This window comes from Lissotriton helveticus, chromosome 5_1, assembly GCF_964261635.1.
Source record: "Lissotriton helveticus chromosome 5_1, aLisHel1.1, whole genome shotgun sequence".
NCBI lineage: Eukaryota > Metazoa > Chordata > Amphibia > Caudata > Salamandridae > Lissotriton > Lissotriton helveticus.
Window position 1 is genome coordinate 665,727,448 of NC_136065.1, and position 6,000 is coordinate 665,733,447.

At 45.5% G+C, this 6,000-nt stretch overlaps 1 protein-coding gene across 2 annotated transcripts in view; it reads right to left on the reverse strand.

Annotated features, from left to right (window-relative positions):
* LOC144754824 (acyl-CoA desaturase-like) overlaps positions 1–2,759 on the reverse strand; it is a 94,109-nt gene extending 91,350 nt beyond the window's left edge. Inside the window, exon 1 of one of the 2 annotated variants that reach the window (XM_078643064.1) lies at positions 2,463–2,759. The gene's annotated coding sequence lies outside the window, so the exon portion shown is untranslated. The remainder of the gene's footprint in view (positions 1–2,462) is intronic. The other variant, XM_078643066.1, reaches the window with a different exon arrangement.
* Positions 2,760–6,000: the final 3,241 nt, after the last annotated feature.

Here is a 6,000-nt window from a genome sequence, read left to right on the forward strand (position 1 = left end):
CTGTAACCAGTGTATAATTCATAAGAGATCAGCGTAAGATTGGGATCCCCAAAGTCAGCAGGACAGAGTAGAGGGGCAATCCTACAACTGAGGATCTTATGGACGCTAGAATGCCAGGAAAACAGGGGTTGACCAAGAAGAGTGATATTGATGATACTACCAGCACAGACTCAGTTGATTGGCAACGAAACACCAGCCGGTGTGGTATTTGTGTATTTCACCTTTATTCATTATGGTTCTTATGTTTTATTGTTCACTGCTTCCGCAGCGATTATGTTTGAAATGCTTTTGTGTTCTAAGCTCTGTGTGTGGAACCCATGGTCACGAGTCCTAATCTGGTTCTAGAGCGAATGGGCATTTCAGTTGCCTGCCGCTCTGAAGTGAATGGAAGCTCGTCGTCCTGGGTCCATGAAATAAACGACATAAACTTCTACTCGCCTCAAGTGTTGGCATTTCTCTTTCACAAGCATCTTGATTTGTCAGACACCTTACCACATTCTTTGTTGATATTTTGAGTGATGAAGCCACTGGTTGGGAGTTAAACTCATCATAGAGTTGGAGGATTCTCCAAAGTAAGCGGAGGAGTTTACATACGAATGGTGACAAACTATGGTGGGAATGGCACAAATGAAATCTCTTTTTTTTTTTAAGTGCTGACTGAAAATTGAGACAGGGCTCTCGAGTTATATAGCTACAGGTGACATAGTTCTTGCACTCAGTTGCATCAAAGTCATAGTATGCTGACTGCTGGAAAACATAATGTTTATAGCAGTTTATCAAACAAAGGGGGATATACAGTGGCCAAAATTGGCAAACAAATCTGCCTGTAATTACATATGTTAATGTGGTGCATAATGTATTCTTTAAGCACAAATATGTTTATTTCACAGAGCACTGGTGTGCCATGAGCATGTCCTTCCTCCATGAGCAGTGAAAAGGATATGATATTAAACTGTTTACAGGTGTGCCATAACGTTCTTGATATAATAGTGAAATAAATATACTATTAAGTTATCTACTGCTCTACCACCGCCTCCATTCACTAAGGACAACAGATGTTGTCATTAACTTCTGCTGTGCCATAACCCTACAATTACTTAACAATGGAATACATGTGATAACAAACAGTATTCTCTTTATCTATGCACACCTCCCGGAACAATGAACTAAACAGCACACAATGGTCATATATAAGCATCCACTGGTTCCAGTCCCAAGATGAAAAAAACTGAAGCCAAAGGTAGAGTGGTTTATAAATGTAAGAAAAGTGAGACACGATTACTGAACACATGCACCTTAGCCAATCTGTATTTTATATCACAAGTACAATTAAATATTTTTTCATGGGATACCAGAACAACAAAAGTAAAAATCCATAATTCAAAAGTAGGATAGCATTATCTTAAATTGAAGGTTTAATTATAGATTAACATCCACTCTACATTGCAATATTCACACACACACAGGGAACTAATGAGATGGTGCACATATTTGTTTCTGTAGAATACAGATATATACATGAAAACAAATGCCATTGTGTGCTCTGATCACTGTCAGACTGTACACTTACATAACCGTGATTTAATGCTCCTTACTGATGCAGATGTTGTACATGCCAGGCCTCACTATTAATTAAATGGTAGTGGATCACATTTACTATAATTCATTATCAGATTAATGCCATGAGATCCGGCTGATTTCATTCACAGTAAAAATATGTCAAATACAAGTATAAGGGACAGTTGTGCAACTATTTCATTTTGTGAATCTCTAAATGCAATTTTTAGCAACTCGCAATTAGAGAATCGCAAAATGAAATGTACTGTCTCAAACCCATCAGCGATTGCCAATGGGGACGTAATTTACCTGCCTCATCAATATTCATGAGGTAGGTTGCAATTTGAGACCAATTCAGAACGGGCAATAATAACAAGGGATGGTGGCCTGCTGGGGACAGCAGACCACGTCTGTTTGCTTTAAAATAAAACTATTTTTCAATGCAGCCTGTATGGGTTTCAAAAAGAAAAAATGAAACGTTTTTTTCATTTTTTAAAGGTAGGCTTTTAAAAAACGTTTTTACTATCATTCAAAAAGTGGAAGGAGTCCTTCCCCATTTGCAACTGTTTTTGTGATTTTTTTGTGATCTCATTCGGCTGGCAAAACAATCCTAGCTCAGTGGACTCTGCATTAGGAAGGTACGCCCTTGGCACGCCCCTTCATAATAGCAACTCGCAACCCCTATTTTGCAGTCGGCAATACCAACAAGCAAAATAGGATCTGTACATAGAAAAATCATTTTACTGGTCCCTGTGGTTCTCGGCCACTTCTGCGGGACATGAGATAAGCGTGTTCGAGGAACATAATGTGTGTGGTGCGTGAGTGATACGTCACAGTAGGTCTATATGTTATGTCGAATAACATAATATTATAAGACACAAACAAATGCGAAAGATTGCACGTACCTTAGAAAGGACTCTTCCAAATCCGGGAGATGTGAATAAAATACTGTTTTAGTTTTTACCCCGGAGGAGACTATGTCCTTTTGCTCTTCACCCGTGCTTCGTGTTGGTTTAGCTCGCAGCAGTGATGGTGAGACTTGTCCGTTGCTGCAGTGATAGGGGGTGATAGGCAGGACACGATGGACGTCGTTGGCTGCGGCGCTGCAGTTATATGCTCTGCCGGTGGAGGCTGAGGATGGCTGGGCGCGTCTGGGGATGCTCCTGCCCTGTGTTGCACGCTCAGCGGTGACGAGCGCCTGCGCCCTCCTATTGGCTGTTGGGAATTTGGTGCCACTCGTGGCCGTCCACCTATTGGTTAAGAGCAATCTGCTGTTGGACGGGGAAGAACTCGCCTGCCTCCAGTGTTAAACGACGGCGTGTCCTCATCCCTGAATAACATTTCACAACGACTGTGCCCGGCTGTTTTTTTTTTTTTATTTCCTCCATGTTAAAGTCATTCGAGAGGCAATAACCTACAGTTACCTCTTAAAAAATGTAGGTCATGACTCACGCAAGTACGGTCCCCGCATTCGAAGACACGCAGTTGTAAATATAATCTTACCGAATAATAAAGGCTCTGTAATTATGACCACGTGCAAAAGCACCACAGTGCAAGCCAGAAACAAAACACCTTTCTTTCTACCCGCCACGTGAAAGACGGTGGGATGTCGCATCACCGAGGTGAGGTATCAGAAGGTAACTGCGTCATTGGTGTGGGGGATGGAGCAGGGTAGGGTGGGGGGTGTTGCGCTCACGAGCAGGCGCCATGATTCCTCGCGATGTGAAGCGGCTCCTTTACCGATTTTTTTTATGTACAATACTTATGAGTTTATTTTAAAGCATAGCTCGCTCCCATTATTAACCACCCATTTTGCGTGCAATGCAACCGCCTTCCTTCAAATACCAAGTACCCCATTTTTAAAATTTATTATTTTCAGATACCTCGTGACTGGACTTTCAGGAAAATATATATATCTGCCTAGCACCGTCTTACCGGTTGATGCATAATATTTCATCAGTTATGAATGGCCATTCAATGGAAAATGCAGTATCGAGGGGATACTGTGAATGCTCTCTCTAATATTTTTTGTGTTCCAGGTTCCGCTGCTTTGTGTTCTCAGTATGCAGCATATATCGTTCTGGCATTCGTTTCCTTCCAGGTTGTGCATCTGAACTGGCTGTCCAAGAACATATTAGTCAGGTGATCACCCCACTTATAGCGCTTAATGGGCATTTTGAATAGCCACACGGTGTTCCGATGTTTGTTGACATGTTTCATTTATGTCTACCGCCGAAACAATCTTCAACAGTGGTGGCTCCGCTCATGAGAAGTCAGAATCCCTAATACATGTAATCGTTCACTGAGTTTATACAGGTCCCTTGTCACATATTATTAAGCTTTAGCTTCTGAAAACGTACAAATGTAGTGAACGGAGACTTGCTCGTTTTTATGTGATCTCTTTAACCTTTTTCTTTTACCACTCTAGCATAATACAGGTGTACTGTTGCAAACACGCATCATGAGTACATTACATAATTCTATTACTCTTGAGTCCACCGTTTCAATTATAACACTGAAAGTGAGTCTGCCTTCCCAAACAAGCAACCCCCTAACCAATCCCCTTGTATGAAACAAAACTGCTGCCGCCCTGTGAAGTATGTCCAGATCACCTACCCAGAAGACATACTGTAAAGTAGTCCAGCCCTGCCCTCAACAATTGGTCAGACACTGCCTTAACAGGAGGGCGAGATGGACGTATGATTGGAAGGGGAAAATAATGGATTCAGAGTAATGGAATTAGGTAATATAATTTAGTCAAACCCTTAGTATGTCAACATAATTTGTATATCATGAGAACATTATTTGCAGCAAAAACTAGAAACATTTATTAAACATTCAGTATGTACATTACATCATAGCATAAAGAAGCTTAGAACCAAAATCAGCATTGCCATATTCATCCACTTGTACCTGATAATGCTTAATGAAAGTAGAGGATGATGCTCGGGTAGCCACTCTACCAATCGTCTTCAAAGATGCTCCAAGAACCTCTGCCCTGATGGCGCGCGGATTACCAGCTCAATTTACCATACTCACCTGGGCCCATCAATCAATCAATCAGAGTACTTGTAAAGCGCGCTTCTTACCCGTGAGGGTCTCAAGGCGCTGAGGGGAGGGGGGGTGCCACTACTGCTCGAAGAGCCAGGTCTTGAGGAATCTTCTGAAGGCGAGTAGGTCTTGGGTCTGCCGTAGGTGGGTAGGGAGGTGTTCCAGGTCTTGGCGGCGAGGTAGGAGAAGGATCTGCCGCCGTTGGTCGTTCGTTGGATGCAGGGGACAGCGGCGAGGGCGAGGCTGGCGGAGCGGAGCTGGTGGGTGGGGATGTAGAAGCTGAGTCTGCTGTTCGGGTAGGCGTTGTGGAGTGCTTTGTGTGCGTGGGTGAGCAGCTTGAAGGTGATCCTCTTGTTGACGGGGAGCCAGTGTTGGTCTCTCAGGTGGGGGGTGATGTGGCTGCGGCGGGGGACGTTGACGATCAGTCGGCTGAGGCGTTTTGGATGCGTTGTAGTCGTCGTAAGTGTTTGGCTGGGATTCCTGCGTAGAGTGCGTTGCCATAGTGCAGTCTGCTGCTGATGAGGGCCTGTGTCACCGTTCTTCTTGTTTCGGTAGGGATCCACTTGTAGATCCTGCAGAGCATGCGGAGGGTGTTGTAGCAGGAGGAGGAGAAGGCGTTGACCTGCTTAGACATGGCGAGGGTGGAATCGAGGATGAATCCTAGGTTGCGTGCATGGTCGGTGGGTGTCGGTGCTGTTCCCAGTGTGGTCGGCCACCAGGAGTCGTCCCAGGCTGAGGGGGTGGGTCCGAGGATGAGGACCTCCGTCTTGTCCGAGTTCAGCTTCAGACGGCTGCTCCTCATCCAGTCGGCGACGGCCTTCATTACCTCGTGGAGGTTGGTTTTGGCGGTGTGTGGATGCTTGGTGAGGAAGAGGATGAGCTGGGTGTCGTCGGCGTAGGAGATGTTGAGGTCATGATGGCGGGCCACATGTGCGAGGGGGGCCATGTAGATGTTGAACAGCTTCGGGCTGAGGGATGAGCCCCGGGGGACTCCGCAGATGATGTCGGTGGCTTTGGATCGGAAGGGTGGGAGGCGGACGCTCTGGGTTCTGCCGGAGAGGAAGGACGTGGTCCAGTCAAGGGCCTTCTCTTGGATTCCGGCTTCTAGGAGGCGTGTCTTTAGAGTGTGATGGCAGACCGTGTCGAAGGTGGCTGACAGGTCCAGGACGATGAGGGCTGATGTTTCGCCGTTGTCTAGTTGGCGCCTGATGTCGTCTGTAGCGGCGATGAGGGCTGTCTCGGTGCTGTGGTTTCGTCTGAATCCGGACTGGAACGGGTCCAAGATGTTGTTGTCTTCGAGGTGGCGGGCCAATTGCATGTTGACGATTTTCTCGATGACCTTCGCCGGGAACGGGACCAGGGAGATGGGCCGGAAGTTCTTGAGGTCCTTGG